Source organism: Amphiura filiformis, chromosome 7, assembly GCF_039555335.1.
Source record: "Amphiura filiformis chromosome 7, Afil_fr2py, whole genome shotgun sequence".
NCBI classification, from domain to species: domain Eukaryota; kingdom Metazoa; phylum Echinodermata; class Ophiuroidea; order Amphilepidida; family Amphiuridae; genus Amphiura; species Amphiura filiformis.
The window spans coordinates 53,765,910-53,786,149 of NC_092634.1; the positions used below are offsets into that span (position 1 = coordinate 53,765,910).

The window sequence follows — 20,240 nt, forward strand, 5'->3', positions numbered from 1 at the left end:
AAGTCTCCGATCAACGGACCGCTTTATTATTTATTGGTAACCTCATCCTCACTTACCCACTGAAGTGTCAATCCAAATTTCCCAAACAAATGCATTAAAATATTTCTAGAAACCACCAGCAGAAAAGAAATAACTACTTTGTGTTCTATTAGTATTATTTCCGGAGGTACGTTTGTCAATATACGGTATCTAGATATTTGAGTGTTTTCCCTGGCATCCAATCAGAAGGGACGACGTTTGCTTCTAAACAGGTTTGTTTTGAACAAGCGTGAATATACATATAAATTACTCCATGAATAGAATGGTAATATTGTTATTTGTCTAGGGGATACGTGTATCGTTGCTAGGTAGGAAAAGCCTCCTATGTGTAGCGTCAAAAACATTTTTTTTTGTCATTCATCAGAAAAAAAATATTATAACACAATACCATATTCCTATTTTCATGAGTGTGTACTATTATAAATTTATTATTAATAAGTAAATTTGTTCACAGATACTTATTCGCTGCACGAGAGATTTACAGATAGAGACGCAACTAGTTATGTTAATCATACAAGTCACTGGCTTCTGTAAACACCCGCAATTACGACCGAGTTTGATTTTTTTTTCAGTGTGGCAACTACTTGTAGTAAGCTTCTTTTTCATGAAGGTGTCAAATACTTCCTGTTTTTATCAGAATAATTAGATGTCAAAACATAATATCCTACATCATTATAAATGGAATGTGTCGTATTCATATACATTGAATGAGATTGTTGTTGAAAGTGCCTGTCATACCTTCGTGTTGCATGCTAAAGATGTAATTCGAATAAATAGAAAATACAGGATTTTAGACAAAATAAATTTAAATGACTCGTTCCTCTATATTACTCTTTATCCAAATCATTCTTTCGGATCAATATGACATCAATCATACGCCTGGTGCATTGGATTATTGGCATATCAATCGATACCTAGTGTTGTGTTAAAATAGCTTTTCGATACGCGACAGGTGTTAAAGCCGGAATACACGGCAGAGATGACAGAAACGACCAAACTTACAGAAATGGCAGAACTTGTAGAAATGATGATGCTATTTTCTGACATATCTCTGGAAAGTAAACAACTACTTGGCTATGGACTTGTATATCGGTTTTCATGAAGATTGTAAATAATAATTAGATTGATAATATTATTCATTTCTAGTGTAAAATGCAGATTGCTGCTAAAGTGGTTTTAACTATCGGGTGAGAATATTGACAAGTCGGCAAGTTGTTCCTTCAGTTGTTCTTCTTTTTCAGCATTTTTGCAATACTTTTGTGCAGTGTATGTAGTAGAGGTTTGCCATAGATGTATACGATATAAAACACATATGATAGTTGTCCCCTTTCTAATGCTTGTTTAGAATGTTTAGAATTTGTTTCGATGAAAGATACACCAAAGCTTATCGGCCCGTACTTACGTTATATCAGAACTTAAAATTATGTACCCAATTTTGCAGAGACTTGAATTGATTTATATAGTTTGTTTTGTTTTGATGCCCAGTAGTAATTAAAACTGTTACCGAAGTTTGAATTGTGCGCCCTCGCTATAACTTGATTTCGAACTATTTGCAAACAAGTCACTTCGTAGGTAGTGAATAGTGATGCCAGTAATGACGAAACCCCACAGTTATAATTTGGGCCAATTTGTAATGTGCGTCCTCATTTTCTTTAGGACAAAATCCATATAGATAAGTCTCTTCATATATTATATTTGTTTAATATATTTCATCAAGTTATAGCTAAGATCCAATTATAAATTCATACCAATTTTAAAAAGATACAATTATCATTATAATGAATGATACAAAAATGATACATGATTTCAAAAACTAGGTTAGGTTAAAATTGTATTAATTACCTGGAAATGAAATTAAAAACTTGAACACTGTTGGCGCTATTTATCTTTAATCTTGTTTGTTTTCTTTATAAGGGGTAGACACTTGTAAAATGACATTAAAACATCATAAAAATGAGTAACATATAGCAAGGAAATTTTCAAACTACTTTTTGTCATGAAATGAAAGGAATAACTCATATTATTGGGCCAAATTACATTTAAAATATATGCAAATAGCGCCCTCAATGTGCACACAAATATACAGTTTATTGAATCACAATTACCACAAAAAGACAGAAAAAGATTTAATTTGATAAAGAAAAGAAAATAGCTAAAATATATATATGTGTATATTATTGTGATAGTTGTTGGTATTGTAAGGTCTGGAATTGAAAATTGTATAATGTTTTGTTAGAAACATTAATATATTATCACATCAAACAACCTTGAGGTGTTAGGTGTTATGCTACAGGGTGTCCCAAAAAAAAGAGGCCCCTCATTGCGCCCTATTATTCTCCTATTTCTAACAACTTAATCAAATATATTTTGGTATGTAAAAACACCTTGAGTCATTAACTTTAATAAACCAAAACAATTTTATCAATCGGTTCACAACTTTTGAAGATATGCTCTTTTAAAGAAATGTACCCGTTTTTCACTCTGTCCACGGAAAAGGTTTGGCTACTTCAAAGATTGAAAAGGAGTACACATACCATGCATGAATATCAAACATTCCTCAATGATAACTTTATAAAATAACTTTATTTATGGAATGGGCTTTACCGGTGGGTTTATGGGCAATGGATTTTGTTAATAGTGTCATTAATTTGTGGGTAAAATGGATGCCGAATGGGACTTCTTTTGCTTTACTTGCAATTACTTATTTTTTCTTGGTTATTTATGCCTTTTTGTTTTATTATGTTTCTTACTTTCTTACTTTATTGTTTCTTGATTTCTTTTTTATTTACAACATAAGTCATTTTGTCTTTTTAGGATAAAAGGTAGCCCTAAAAGGCTGTTTGGTTTGTCTTTGGTTCTTCTGAACTGAGTTTACTGTGCTGCTCTGCCCTCTACCTGGTTGCCTCCTTGGCGAATACAGGTTTCAGCCCCGGTCCTCATTGCATCAATTGCGTTGCGTACCATCCTTTTGCGCCGGATACTTGCGAATGCATTCAGTAATACGTCTACGAAGATCTTAGATTTTGCCACAAAGTGGTGTGAGGTTTGGTGATCGTGCAGGCCACTCCACAGCATGAGCCATCCCAACCACTCTGTTTGCTATCCGTGGACAGAGTGAAAAACGGGTACTTTTATTCAAAAGGGGATATCTTCAAAGGTTGTGTGCCGATTGAAATAATTGTTTTGGTCTATTAAAGCTAACGATTTAAGGTTTCTTTACATACCAAAATATATTTAATCAACTTTTCAGAAATAGGAGAAAAAGAGGGCGCAATGAGGGGCCTCTTTTTTTGAGACACCCTGTATATATGCCTTTAATGCATTCATTTCATCCCTAGTAAGCTGAGGTTGTGAAAATCAATTTTAATTTTTAACTGTTCTCTCAATAAATTAGTTATTTCCTTGTAATATTTCGTCACCATATGGGACTTCATCATATTGACAAGGGGCATCTTCAACAAGTCACTTGAGTCCGGTTCATCACATGACTTATGTGACAAACTGTAGTTGCTCCACGGTCACAATCTGATTAAGTTCCAGGATTGAGGTGACAAAATATTAAAATAATTCACTTATTTTTGGAGATAACTGTTAAAAAAATTCATTTTATCATGGCTTAACCTCCGCAGTTTAACCTTTACTAATGCTTTGGGTATGGGTAGGTGTGTAAAGAGATTATTATTACTTTAAGTTTAATGACAATATACACCAATAAGTGGGTCGATCGTTCTAACTTTGAACTGTTTTTCACATCATCAATTACAGGAACGAAATAAACGTGTTGGACGTGGGTTAAGAAACAGTGCGTGCTAATGATACGTGAGGTGGAGTCGTCTACAAGTAATGGTGTAATCACGTTTCATTGAACACGTGGCAATTCATGTTGATTAATGTAATTTGAGGTGTAACATTCATGTCTTTGTTCAAGCATCTCAACACATTGAAACCATAGCCATCTGATGTTATACCAATCATGTTTCCGTACTGAAAGAATCCGCCAAAATATTAGTCATAGGATCTAGGAATAAATCCACAATTTGTAGATAAAATTCAAATACGTCTTGACAAATGGGTGCAAAATATTAGGAGTAGTGTTTTTAATGTATTTTTTATATTTTTCTCATTCATTAACACCACCCAACATGCCCAAGGGTCACACTTTAGTTTTTTTTGCGATATTTAATGTAGAAAACCCAAAATATTAATACTGACCTGGACCTTTTAAGTATCACTCCCGGGTAAAGATAATATTTTTTAGTCTTTTCTGTTTCAATTGACACCACCCAACAGGCCAGTCCTTGTTTAGTTTTGAAACAATCTTGTTTAGATTTGAAAATATGAATATTGATCCGGGTTTCAACACCGGGTAGGGAAAATATTTTTATTACATTCTTTATTTTTTTCTCATGTGACACCACCTTCATGGTCATACCTTCGTGACATTTCGAGATATGTCCACTTAAGACAGAATCCTGACTCAGTTACCGAGACCGATATAGAACTGTGCCCATTCTGGATTCAGTTAAAAAGTGAGATGGGTTTCCCCTACTCCTAAAATGAGCGTACAAAGATGAAGCTACGATTAGCTTAAGTCATATGGGTGTAAACAAGCATTTCTGTATGTCAGATAAAAACCTTACGTGCTGTGGTACAACGGAAGCCACCACCCCTTCGTAGTACGAGGTATGCAGTGGTCTTAAAAGAGATAAACATTTCGTTCTGTCCCACACCACTCGACGCCATACATAAATTCTCCCAGTCACATTTCCCCACTCACCGCTCTGAATACTCTATGAGCCTAGCGCCTTAGACCGCTCGGCCACTTGTCTTGCTGGTATCCAATTGAAACTTATTTAAACATATAATCGCAACTTCAACATAGGCCTACCACGTGACAAGCAAAGGCAGAAAACGTACCATATTTTGGAATTTTATTTGCCTAAAAACATTAATGTGTATTAATAGCGCTCAATTGTTGTTAACTGCGTGTTCTATACAGAAATCCGACAATAAATGGGCCTCTACATGGACAATACATTATATCGATTTTGACTCGCCGGACACGTGCTCGTATATACATGTGTGTCAGTAAAATACTATAGAGGAACCTACCATTTTTCTTGTATACACGTTCGATGTTTCCACAAAATCCACATTAGACCTCACATTTTTTTCAGGAAATAAAATATTAGATTACCATAAAAACGAAACAGTAATCTTTGGCGGGGTCTAATGTAATTTTTACATAGAATTTTCAAAGTTTTTTCTATCCTTATTCTTGCTCAATTAAAATATATTTTGGCATATATAAAACTGATATAAAATTCTCTGCTTCTTAAACGACATCAAATGTGCCATAATTAGGTATCACGAATCGTTATATGATGTGCAGTAAATATTCATATATTCTTTTATACATAGGACGCTTCAATTTTGACACAAAATATATTTCGTTGAAAACCCTCGCACTCGGCTATTTACAAAAGGTAACCACGCTTCCCTAGAATGTGTAATAAATTAGCATTAAAAGTTGTCTTATTTTAGCAGCATTCCAAAACACTTGTCGTTTGGCGAAAAGAGGAGTAGTTCTCTCCATGGTTAGTTCTGTTCAATTTAAGAAAAGGTTTCCACCAGAAACATTTTTTTTATTAAACATGCTAGACACTTCATATTCGGTGTCATGGACATCTGGGTTAAATAAAAGCAAAAAATACAACAATTACCTAATTTGCATATTTAAATGGTGGCCATCTTGGATTGTTAGGTATCGGATTTCAAAAGAGTCCCGAAACACAAAGAAACATGTTAGAAACCGAATTCTATATTTTTAAATGAAAGATAACAAGCAAACTTAAAATGTTGGAGTTATATTTTTGATAAAACATTCCATTTTCGCAGGAGAAAAAAGCAAAGTATAGAGGGCGCTATTGAGTTCAAAATATCTATGTTTGTTTTTCATTTGAAAATGGAATATTTTATTAAAAATCTAACTCCAACATTTTTTTAATTTGCTTATTATCTTTCATTTAAAAAAGAATTATATTTCTAACATGTTTCGTTGTGTACCTGGACTCTTTTGAAATCCGACAACCAAAAATCAAAGATGGCCGCCAATAGACTATGCAAATTAGGTAATTTTTGCATTTTTCACTTTTATTCAACACAAGCGTCCTTGACACCATATATGAAGTGTCTAGCATTACATGTTTAATAAGAAAAAAGTGTTTTTGGTGGAAACCTTCCCTTAAGCCATATTATTTTAATCGTACAAGATGAGCCATATAAATATTAATGGGTTTGGTCTTAATCTGTCCAGATATCAAAAACAGCAGCAAGAAATGCCTACAGCGTTGTTAAAGTCGAGCACATCTGTATTTCCCATTGCTGATGACGCTTGTTCCGGATATTGTTCCACAAAATATTATTTTGACTGCTGATGCATATCAAGTTCTATAGAGCTAGGCTTGGATTTCACCAGATTGCCTACGGGAACGCAATGACTGGACAGATGCATCGATAAAACAAATACGGTTTTTCTTCTTGGCGATCCTGTCTATGGGTTGTATGTGCGCGATTACAGAAACAGGTGGTTGTTTGTATAATCGCGTGTTTTCCCCTGCCCCGTCCTTGCGTGTAGGATTTGAGGCAGTTTGTCTCTGCCCGGGGTCTCTGCCACCGGCATTTGTACGCATCGTGTTATTGATATGGCATTAATACAATCGCAGACGTGACGTCAGCGTCTAATGCAGAATATAGCAGCATAGAACAGAACCCGGGGAACAGAACTGAGACGTGTTAGAAAAGAGTCGAAGTATAGATGAGTTGACACTATAGCTTGAAATACATTAGGTACGCCCTCTGTTGGTCTGATATCAGGCAAAATAAGCTATGATATAAGTAGAGGAAGTTCTGACGTTATTTTGCAACTTTTAACTTTGGTTTCAATGCAAATAGTACCAAATACAAGCTAATGGGTGCTACAACACATATAATATCATAAACTTAAAACAACAAAGGTTTTGCAAGTTGGGTTTTGAAAAGGTATTTGAGTAGTCTGCCATGAGCATGCAGTATTATTGTACCATGTTCGAAACAACAGAGGACGTCGTCAATGTAAACTGGTTACATCGTAGGTCAACTAATCTATAAACGAGCCCTTCTCAGGTATTAACGTTTAGGAGAGCAATATTTGTTGGCTTGTATTGGGATATTGCTTCCGTTACTCTATTTGATCTTAGAAAGTAATTTAAAGTGCAATAGACGTAATAAGTACCAAGTAATCACAATTATTTTCTTCGTCTCTGTTGTTGTTTTGTTGTGAATTTTAATCAATTTGGCAGTTTTTATTTCGTTTAAGACGTGAGAATATATTAATTTCCTTTCATACTATATGCTTGGATGAAATGAAAGGTTGTAAAGCATAATTAAAACATCATCAGCGACGCGCCGCGGGTTCAATGCCTTACCGTGACGCCAGAAAGGTGTCTTATTATACTTATCACTTTACATTTATTTTTGCAATGAGCGGTTATAAAAATAGGGAAAAATGTAGTTGCGATAACATCTTTTCCTTTAAAATGCATTTCTTATGCTAAAGCATAAACCTGTATACAATCTGATTACATTCAATCTTTTTGAATTGAAATTTAAGTGAAGTTCAAATAATATTTCAAATTACATAAATGAAGTGTTTAAAACTGGGAAAATTATGATATCTACTTTCAAATAAGTTTTATGATTGGTCCATGTAATACAATTTCGCAAAGCATCAAATCTTAGAACCTTATTACGAATAATAATAATAATAATAATAATAATAATAATAATAATAATAATAATAATAATAATAATAATAATAATAATAATAATAATAATAGTAATAATAATAGTAATAGTTAGTAATAGTATGATCAATGTCCTGTTCATAAACATAATTTTTTTTAAGGACCGGAATAGCAACATTATGCTGCTTCCTATTTTTATGTAATTATCATATCTGTCCCCTTTATGTCCATCAGTAAACACTTTGAGGTCTTCCTTCCCACAATAAACGATGTTCTACGAAATACGCAATGATTGCCATGAAAAAGTCGTATATTGGAAATACAACCCACATTGCACTTAATATTCTATGAATTAGAGACTGAGTACAGGGGCGTTAATTACGATATAGCCACTCATCACATCTTGCACTCAAGCGGAAAAGTTATTAATACCAAAACTATTTTTCAAATACTTGTATAATAATTACCGCAAAATTGTTAAAGTTGTTTGTTGCAATCATTCTTTTGTTTGGGGGGTTTTCCAGAATCTACATAATCACCTCAGTTATAACGATTGCTAATATTGTATTGCTTTTAAATCATGAAAATAAAACAGTATTATTGTGACCTTTGCAATGAGATGTTCTTGACAATTGTAAAGCCAACTACACATAAAACAATAAAAATATATATAAACTATGGATGACTTAATATTATTATATTTTACTGATTTGTTTCCGAATTGTGTCAAAATACCAATAATCTCTTTTTAAAAACTCCAAACAATATTGATTGTTCTCAATTCTGGACAAATGAATTCTTCTGTGAACATACACGAACATGCACAGACAAAATCGTGAACGTTTTTCATAGCAAAATGTCAGAACAAATTTATCAAGACTGTCACTAACGAATATAACATACGTGAGATGGTATGCATTGAAGCATATACAGTATTTTAGTTTCAAGTTATGAGAAATATTATGTACAAATAATAATGTAGCTTACTTATTTTACACTTATATTTGAAATATCTTTAAAATGTTGTAAAGGTAATTATACTTTCCTTTGAAAATTCAATTTAGCGACAGAAGATATGAGGGAGTAGAGTTAGGTCTGTCAAACCAAATTTTAATGATAATTTGTTGTTGTTATAATTAATTTTTTTTCGAATTAATCATTTGTCTACGTTTACAGTTTCTTATGTACCTTTATTTGCCTTAGATCGCAAGTAAAATTTAAAAGTACATAACAGTTTTGCATTTCAGTCTGAGCTTGAACCAGACAAAAATATTACAAAAAACCTAAAAAGCCATGTCAGTATAATGTGATGAAGGCACTGACCAATTCATAAAAAACATAGCATAATAATGTGCAAATAAGTACATCTTTTGATATTGAGGTCCATGATTGCAAACACGAACCAGTAAAGGTAATGCTTAAAATAACGATATGCTCCTTTAAAGTTGCTGTAAACTAAGATTTTTAAGCAATGATATATGAATCTGCAATTCTATATATGATATTGTCATTTACTGTTATGGAAAACAAATTGTCTAAAATTATTTGTGTTGAAATTGTATTACTTTATGGACATGGAATTAACCATTTATCCACTGTATCGACACGTGTAATGAAATAACATCCATGGTAGGTTTAGCTTCGGTCTAAAAGTAGAGTCGGCGATTCAGATTGAAGCAATTTCACACACAAAGAGGGACATGATTAAACAAGAAAGGCGACTTACGTTTTACCTAACCGAATTCGCACCGATATTAACTTTGTAAGATTTCTCTCAAGCAGAAGCAGTCTTATTACCGACTTCTTATTATTTACCCGTTACTTGATAGAATAACATAATTCCTCTTCCAGTGTAATTAACACATTGCTCTATGTACAAAAGTTTTTGAAACCAAATACACCGTACATGAAGGATAAAGAACTCGGTTATGCAATTCAACAACCTCAATATCGCGTCCTTCACTTTAATATTGTGTAGTGTTTCCTTTTGACGACACAGACACACTGCAAGCATATAATAGAATGTATACTTACCAGACATTGGAGCGTCACACGAGATTACAGCCTCTGTTGTATCGGTGACTGACAGTTGAGTCCTAGCGTATAGATCCACCTGTGTGCTGTGTGCGTCTGTGTTACTTGACTGCAAGTATAGTAGTGAGGAGTTATTGTCTCCGTTTTGTTGCTGCTTACTCTCATACGCCTCACATCATCTATTACGTCACACACGGTTCATTTGCTGCAGTAACAATCCCGTGTGAGTCTGTTGAAGAAATTATGAATGGTTTATGATGTCATCTGCTCACGAGAAAGTAAAATTTTGCTGAGAACACATCGTGCAAGTAAAAAGTGCATCTTGTCTAGTTTTCCAGACTCTGACATGACTTAAATTCCCAAAATGCATGTTTCCCATTTAACTGTACTTTGAACATAAACAAATGGCCTCTTTTCATCACCTCCGCTATGTACCTTTCCTTACTATTCAAATGCCAGTTGTAGACATATGTAGTGTTTTATATGATACACGACGAACGAAAGAGTGGATAATGCGCTCACGTGTTTATATTTCCAACAGTGGCGGATTAAATGCAACGCGACTAAAGAAGTGTCGCGCAACTGTTATGACTACATTAATGTGCAAATATGGCTGCAAATGGAGGCGCGAGACAGGTACTTGAACTTGGGGTTGAAAACAGGTGTTGAACATTATAAATAAATGTCTAGCTCTATTTTTTTGGCTGTATCTCGATAAAATATTACATAACTGGACCATGTGGACGATGTGTCAGAATTTCGACACAAAAATTCACATTATCTACCGTTTGCCATTTTGGTTATGTACAGGTAGCTATAGCTAAACAAGCAGTACATAACTCGACGGTGTGGTAGATGTTGGTGTTTTAATTAAAGCGTACACCGAACTCTTACTCAACCCAATCAAAGTAATATGGAAGATGGCATGGAGTTAAAGAACATTTTTAGCTTTAAAAAACTAGGGCAGTGTAATATCTTAACAAATTCACGATTAAAGTCTTTATTTTAATACTTTTCACAAAGAAATACAATTTTTGTCAAACATCTTTCGTTTTTCCACGGAAAAAAGTAGAACACATACATCTTTAATAAGGTGAATTTATTCAGGTACATTTTTCAAATAAGGGTAATGTTCTCCCAAAGTGCAGTGCAAATGTAGCACTTTTTCATTTAGAGCCTCTTCTTAAAGTGGTTTTAAAGCTAACAAGTTTGATATACCACCTTACGCGGTGTGAGGCTGACCATTACTCTTCGAGGGAAGACGATGGCCGGGACTTAGTGTTGCCATTTGCTTTCTTAATTTGACCCCACAAAATAAATACTTGGTATGTAATAAGATTTCGGCATTTTTTGAGAACGCATTCACTTTTATGATGTTACAATGAAGTCACGTGGAATTGATGCATTGTTATACATTAGTCAAAAACAATTATTATCAATTTATACAAAGGTTATTTAAAAGGAATTTTTTTCAGATCAACACTATTATTACTCCTCTGGGTTTTTGTTTGAAACTTACTTTTTTTCCGTTTTCTCTTTAAATATTTGATCTGCATGTTCCTGTTTTAATTTAGAAAATTCGATTTCCAAGGCCGCACATTCGTTCTTCATAAAAAAATCCATTCCTCCACCCCCAGCGTTAATTTTGATCTATCCGTTTGTAAAATCTTTATTGCTTGTAATTGTATTAGGAATTCTAAAAATTGAATACTTCAGCACATACACGTGCGATTATATATGTCCTAAATATCTAGCTCTTTATTGATACTTATTTTAAAAATAATACTTTCTCACTTGTTAATAAAAACCAACACATTCAACAGTAGTCCAAAGTCCATAAATAAAAATAACGTTTCGTATGCTGTTAGAACGTACGGGACTCTCATTCTGCACAACTGGCATTGGCAATTTAGAGATGTAATAGAATCGACCAAGTTTCACCACGGGTGTAGTATTTAAGGGATGAAATCAAACCCCGCCAAGCGGTTGACCGTCGGTTCTACCCGGTTTCGTCCGGTTTCCATTGGTTAGAACAATAGAAATCGAACGAAACCGGCGGTCTTCCACCGGTCGAGTTTTGATTTCACCCCTAAACCATTTAATAAGATGATCATTCTCTTAGCATAAACATATGACAAAGTATGGACAAAATGAAAATCAGGCAAGTTTGTGCAACTGGCTGCACATATTTTTTTCATAATTTCTGACAATGTCCTATGTAAAAAAATATCATGTCAATAGCAAAGCATGAAGTGCTCACATTGCGACATCGACTGATTGTCTGCAGTGATAAAGCCTGATTTATAGTACAAAATGTCATGTTTTCAATTTTTCGAAGACGTCTTACCGTGTATTGTATATAGTCAATTAATTACTGTGGCATAAAACTGAGGAGCAATCGTACAAACCATCCTTGTTCCCACATTACACTTTACCTTTCGATTATGGTACCACGTACGTGAATAACGGTAATGCAAGGCACCTTGAATAACATATTTCCTAAATCTGCAGTAAATCAGGTAAGGGATGAAATCAAAACTCGACCGCCGGTTGCCCGCCGGTTCCAGGCGGTTCCGTCCGGTTCTAAAATATGTGACTCCTCGCCACAACTGAGCCCGGATGTCGCCAATCATAATTTTTGAGATATTCAACCAAAATATTCTGCTTGAAATTAGCTTTAAAATGATGTATATCATGTCTATAGTACTTGACATTTAAGTAGTGAAAATCAATAAAACAGTCAATAAATCCTTTCTTTCCTATTGTTTATTGTTAAGTTCGATGGAGCATATCTCAATAGTGGCACTGGCGACATCCGGGCTCAGTTGTGGCGAGGAGTCACATATACACAGTAATGAGGTCAGTCGTCACACCCTGGTTCATATGGCCGGTTGGTATCAGAGAGTTGATATTCTTGAGAGGGCACTCTATTCACGTGGTTTCTTTTCCAACGCTAAAAGATCACGAATTTTGGTGGTTTGCAAATAAAAAGTGTCCGCACTATCGATTGATTACGTAACTGTTATGAATAATTTATTAGGTTTTTCAATGCAATCGCCTCGACCCATTAATACATATTATCTGTATTATCAAAGTACTTGGAATAGCAATCCGGTGAGTTCACTGAACTACGCCCTAATACTGATGGCGTTTTAATGGCGTTTAATGGCGCTAATCCTCTCCATACACAGATGAACAAATACAATAGATGAAGGTCAACACGTATGACCTCCTATGTGACATGTTATATGTGATGTACAAAACCTGAATATCATATAAGATCAGTATTCGTTTGTGCATATGAACTGCACATTTACGTTGCTAGATATTACTCATTATATATAATGACAAATATTGGTATTATGACAATACGGTATATACATTGTATATAAAACGACTAATAGATCCTACTATCATGGCGTCAGGTCAATGTTCATCATACCTCGTATGTTTCTTAAAATTCATTCATATTTGAGACAAATTGCTGTGCCAATTTTATTGGTGCACAAGTAGATCCGTGTTTTTTTTTTTTTTTTTTCCTTTTAATGAAAGAATTAAGGTTTTCCACTGCACGGTGGCCACAAGGGTGATACTAATTTTAATGCTATATTTTCAAAACGAATACGTGCTCCCGGTTGGCTCTATAGCGATTTCACAGAAAAGGTATTTCTAGTGCAATGCAGCGTCGGACTCTAGCTGAGAGCGTAGCCTAAGTCATTCCGGACTCCAAAAAGGGCTCTCCATACACAAATGAACAAACACAAAGGAGGGTAGTCTCCTCCGTGACCGGCTTGATTTCGATGGAGCGGAACCAAATTGGCTGCGGAGGAGACGGGTCATTTTTCCATGCAAATTTTTCAGTGTCAGCCGCCTGTTGGTATCATCGAGTGAGTGAGTGGAGTGATTTCAAGTGGTTTCTTTTCAAATTTAGTACAATAGGAATAATCGATTTTCCTTCCCGGAGTTCTTCTCAATCAATGTAGCTACTTTTAGAATTTTATTTTGATAAAATATAAGCAGAGGCTTGGTCTATTCATTTCTAATTATTTTACATCGTGACAGGTTAGACAAGGCCTATATTAAAGTTTCATTTCCGAAGGAATAATCGCGATCTCGGAATTCTGTATGTTTTAAAACGCAAGGGTAATACATTTCTCATAAACTTAGTTTATAATCGAAAGAAAGAAAGCAAAACAGAATCAAAGAAAAAAAGAAAGAAAGAAAGAAAGCAAGAAAGAAAGAAAGAAAGGGGAAAGAGAGAAAAAAGAAGAGAGAAGGGAAGAAAGAAGGTGAAGAGAGAGTGGGAGAGGAAGAGGGAGGATGGGGGAGAGGTGGAAAAGGGGTGAGAGTATGAGATGTGTCTCTTGCATCACATGAGAGAGAGGGGGATACAAAACTACACTATTCGTAATATAGGCCATATTAGGCCGGTATATTGGGCCTATATATTATGTTGGCCAGGCTCGTTGAGGTGATGTGCAAAAAGAACTAATGATTTTGCAAGATGCATAAAATATATGCCAATCCCATCACTCATCGGCACCGCGCCCTTCATCAGCACCAATGGAGATTAGCCATGGGGCAGGGTGGCAAGTCAGTCCCCTCCCCTGCTCAGTCGACAGAAATGTTGTGACAAAATCTTCCCTTTGGGGGAGGTGTCCCAAATATTCTGGGGGGGGGGTCATATTCTCTTGGAAAGAAAAATGGGGGGTCATAAAACATTTGATAACCAAAATGTAGGGAGTCATAAGATGACCACAGATAGTGTGTTTGTTTTATTCAAAAAGACTGATTTTAGCCTGTTTAGGGGTGTGTCGGTGGTAGGATCATAGAATTGTTGTTGCCGAAATAGAGTCAATCAATATCACTTCAACTGGGGATTTCTTTTGTGATTTATGCAGCATCATGTCTTCTGGAGGAAGATTTGAACTAATGAACTTTCGTGAAATCGCCCTATAGTAATTTATAAATGATAATTGTCCATCACCAACACAGGCCTATGTGATTCACAAAATAATAATTCACAACTTCTAAATTACTTAACCTATAGAAATCATTGAAACACTGTTCTGAACTGAAATTAAATGATCTAAACAATGGTGATATATTCAAGCAATTTTAACCATAAACAAGAAATCATTTCCAAAATTAATTTGCTTTGGTGACAAGCCAATAGATACACGACTAAGAACAATCGATCATCGTGTAGTACTTTCAAGTATGGGCTATTGTGACCGTGAAATTTCAAGTATGCGCTATTGTGATCGCGAAATAAACATATCGACATTGTGTTATAATCTCTCCGGTTATGTGCTTAAACCAACCGGCGGTTGCTACTCATGCATTCTTGAATATTCATATACCAATGACCTCTGCCAACCGGACGGAACCGCCCGGAACCGGCGGGCAACCGGCGGTCGAGTTTTGATTTGATCCCTAAAACACATTCACGTTTAAAGCAATCTGTCATTTTTACTAATAACACTATCGTAGCTTTAAGCACTGTGATTGTCTATTAATGTTAAGGGTAAAAGTAATACGAGGTATCAGACACAGCTTAAAACGTCCGTTAACCCCATTTCTGACTAAGTTCTCATTCTGATAGCAAATAGTTACTAGTAACTGCAACTAATCCAATCTGACCCGTTAACCAAATTTTGGTTCGTCCTGAATTGGATTTTATTTCAAGTTTAGTTTTTATGCAGGCTTCATGCATTTGTGCATTATGGGAGGACATAAATCAGCATCTACCTCTGCTATTGAATGGATGAGAAAAACAAAGTCTTAATAACGTACATCTACATGTAAGCAGTCATGTCTAATAGCTTCCCTTATTTGCAGATTTGAAATTTTAATATTAAGATTTACAAAGCTGTGTATGTTATCTAGATTTGCTATCAGAATGAGAGCTTAGTCAGAAATAGGGTTAACGGACGTGTTAAGCCGTGTCTGATACCTCGTATTATTTTACCCTTAACATTAATAGACAATCACAGTGCTTAAAGCTATAATAGTGTTATTGGTAAAAATGACAGATTGCTTTAGTGTCTTTAAACAGGAATGTGTTTTTACATGATTTATTGCAGATTAAGGAAATATGTTATTCAAGGTGACTTGCATTACCGTTATTCACGTACGCGAAAGGTAAAGTGTAATGTTGGAACAAGGATACTTTGTACGATTGCTCCTCAGTTTTATGCCAGATAAAATAATTGACTACAATACACGGTAAGACGTCTTCGAAAAATTGAATACATGACATTTTGTACTATACACCAGGCTGTATCACTGCAGACAATCAGTCGATGTCGCAATGAGCACTTCATGCTTTGCTATTGCTATTTTTAGGCATAGATGCATTGCACATTGTCAGAAATTATTTAAAAAAATATGTGGCAGCCAGTTGCACAAACTTTACAATTATACGATTAAAGGGCACTTCGTAATCCACAGCCTCATCCTCCGATTTACTCTAAATATGTTAATATTTTTGTACCATCAGAAACCTAGGACTACATAATGTTTGTGTGCATAAACTTCTCTTGCAGATTCGATCGTTTAAGGATATCGTCCAATTTTGATTTTTGATAGACCGAAATTACAACAGTGGCGCGGTAAAACATGTGTACCTCGCAACTTGAATGTCATAATATTCGCAACGGGCTTTTAACATGACAACGACAGCTATACTTGTCTCTCGAGATGACCATTATTTATATGCAATTATTATTATTCATAGTGTGATGGAGGCACTAATATCTCATCAAAACAAAACATAAGAATGTAAAAAGAGCATTATTTGTGACATTGAAGTCTATAATTACAAACAAAGAGTAAAAGCAATGCTTAAAATTGGCATTAAAGGCAATGCTCCTTTAAATTCGCTGCAAACTACGATTTTCAAGCTATGATATTTATTTTACTAGCATCTTTTATGGAAACCTATCGTCTTTTATTAGTTTTGGAAAAAATATATCACCTTTGGACATTTGCAATTCTTCCACCGTATCAACACGTACAATTTAATAATCCATGAGTAGGTTTATCTTCGGTCTAAGCGTAGAGTCGGTGATTCGGATTGAAGAAACACACACACCCCACACCCCCACACACACACACCCCCACACACCCACCCCCCACACACACACCCTCACCTCCACACCCACCCCCACATACAGAGGGACAAGATTAAACAAGATATTAGCTTGCTTCTATTATTGTAAAAATATCCCAAGCAGAAACAATCTTATTACTGCACACTAATTTCGTATTATTTACGCGACAAAACAAATATTCCTCGTCTTGCATATTATTTTAACACATTGCTCCTTGCACAAATGTGTTTGAAACTAAATACACCGCACAGGATGAAGAACTCGGTTACATCAATTGAATAACCTCAATATCGCGCCCTTCGTTTATTGTGTAGTGTTTCCTTTGACGACACAGACATACGGCAAGCATATAATACAGTGTGCACTTACCAGGCATTGGATGGCTACACGAGATTACAACCGCTACTGCATCTGTGACAGACTGTTGACCACGGACGTATAGATCCACGTGTGTGTTGTGTTCGTCTGTGTTACTTGACTGCAAGTATAGTAGTGAGGAGTTATTGTCTCCGATTTGTTGCTGAATACTCTCCTACGCCTCACATCGTCTATTACGTCACACACGGTTCATTTGCTGCAGTAACAATCCCTTGTGAGTCTGTCAAAGAAATTATGAGTGGTTTATAATTTCATCTACTCAAAGAGAAACTGGAATCGGGACTGGAATGTATATCTTTAACTTGAAACCGAAATGTATGTTAATAATCACAGGTAGTGTAATTATCGGATATTATGACATATTATATTATCTGGATTTATTTCAAAAGTGCTTCAGAGGAAAGTAAACAAATCATCTTTCGTATGTTGTAATGATAAAAACGTTTGCAAGGATTCATTTTATGTCTACATGAAATGAAAAATTTACTATCATGTGTAATGACCCATTTAATATGAGTAATTGCGTTAATGTTTACAATGTCTTATTGGGTAGTAAATTTAAAACAATGACAATGGGAAGGCGGCAATAGCCCAGCTCAAATCACGTCTTGTCAGACATGTTACTTTTAAGCGGAAAAATGTAGAATACATTGAGGCACTTTTCTAATAAGGGTACTGCTCTCCTTTACATTAGACCTTCGTCTGTAAAAGGGTTGGTATTACTTCAGAAGTTTTCAATCTGACTACATTTAAACGCTGAAATAAACTACCAAATTACTTAGGCTAATCGTAGTTATAGTATTAATATTGGGATTAGTATTATGTTACTTATTTTAACGAAAACAAACGTTGACATGCCACCTTCACAGTGGTATAGGTTGACCTTTAATCCTTGAGGAACGAGGATGACAGTGGTTCAGTGACGCCCACTGGTTATTAGTTTAACTCCTACCAAATTTGCAGATATAGAGTCCAATCTTGGTTTTCGGGTGAAACAAGTTATCAATATTTTATTTCATGCTTGTAGTACATAAACCAAAATTAAATGTGTATAAACAAATTTCCACTGTTCACGAGAGCACACTCACATTTATTATGTCACAGTGACATCATATGGAACTGGTACAATACGTGCATTTAGTTATACATCAGTCAAAAACAATAAGGTTGAGAATCAATCAATACTCATCCAAAGGGAGGAATTGATTTTTCTAGTGTTCCTTTGTGTGTGTATTTTAATTTCTTCTGTCTTTCTATTAAAACATATCAAGAAATATTGCATGCTTCTGTTTCGATTTCCCACCTGGTAGCCACAAAAAAAAATTCGCATTTCTTCTGAAGCCATGCCTCCATGCCCCGGCTTCAATACAGATCTGGTGGTCAATAAAATTCGTTCATGCCTACAATTGTAAAAAGAATTCTACAAATTAAATGCTTCCTAAATCTCAGCTTTATATTGTCACTTATTTTAAAAACAATACTCTCCAGTAGACAAAAATATGAATCAAATACTGGACTCACCAACGATTTTTTCAGTAACGTTGCGACCCGTTCACCGGGTCTTCATCAGACAGGCGATTACCATCACGTGACCAAACCATCAGTCAAGTCTCTGCGCAGTCTGATGAAGACCCGGTGAACGGGTCGCAACGTTACTGAAAAAATCGTTGGTGAGTCCAGTATGTGATTCATATTGTTGTCTATTTTATACTACTGGATGACTCAAAACACTCATAATACTCTCCAGTGCAAAAATACATTAGTAAATATAATTGCACTTATTCGGCTTCTGCTTGCCCAGTTATACTGTCAACAGGAAAGGGAGATTGTAGTTGTGTAGAGTTAGACATGTCTTACATCAACCGATTTGTTTTATTTATGATACATGTTACCTGGCTGCTGATCAACGTTGATGATTGTATGGTTACCAAGAGTATGATTTAGAGGTTAATAACTGCGCATCGGTTATTTGGAGGGCATTGTGAAAAATCTAAACATTTTGCCTTTGGAACCGAGGAATATCCCTCGGGGCGCAGCCCCGAGGGATATTCCGATAAACCGTCACTTTGATCTTTTAACTTTTAACTTTACATAATAACACAAAATTTTCCTCAAAAGTTTGTAAAAATAAACAATTTTTACATCTTCCCTTTCCTAAAATCGATCAGGCTAAAACAAAACGACCAATAACAAAAGTGCGTATCAGAATCTGTGCAAATATGGTAGCGCGCAATCCAAATACGGCAGCCAGCGCGCGCGCAGTTCGTTGGACGCACAATACGGCGCACGCAGAAGTCAATTGTGTGCGACATTGGAACAATTACGCATTTTGCGGTCAATTGTGAGATATTAATGACCTCGATTTGCGTTCGCGTTTTCACAAATAATAAAATATGATTGGATCGCACGCATCGCGTTTATTAATGAGGTTATGAATTATAGGTTAATAACTGCGCATTAGTTATTTGGAGGGCATTGTGAAAAATCTAAACATTTTGCCTTTGGAACCGAGGAATATCCGGAGGGGCGCAGCCCCGAGGGATATTCCGAGGTCCAAAGCAAAATGTTTAGATTTTTCACAATGCCCGACATATAACTGATGCAAAGTTATTAACCGAATTCATAACCGTCATTTTTAACTCATCACTCAACCAAATCTCAAGATTTTATTCTCTGAAATTTGTTGAAATAAACAATTTTTATCAAAACTTATATTTCGCCCTTCAAAAGTCGAACAGGCTAAAACAGACTTACCAATTACAGCACTGCGCAATCACACCATGTGCAAATATGGTAGTTGCGTGCGCGTGAAGTGTTCCGGCGCAACAAATGCGCACACGCGGAAGTCTTTGTACCGCGTAAGCATACGCGGAGGTCATTGATGGATATC

General features: G+C 35.4%; 1 protein-coding gene across 2 annotated transcripts in view; it reads right to left on the bottom strand.

Annotated features, from left to right (window-relative positions):
• The window catches only part of LOC140157341 (von Willebrand factor A domain-containing protein 5B1-like), a 112,697-nt gene that overhangs the window by 79,737 nt on the left and 12,720 nt on the right, over positions 1-20,240 (bottom strand). For both annotated transcript variants that reach the window (XM_072180501.1, XM_072180500.1), the window contains exons 2-3: positions 17,342-17,570; positions 9,858-10,086 (exon numbers count right to left, since the gene is read on the bottom strand). The gene's annotated coding sequence lies outside the window, so the exon portion shown is untranslated. The remainder of the gene's footprint in view (positions 1-9,857; positions 10,087-17,341; positions 17,571-20,240) is intronic.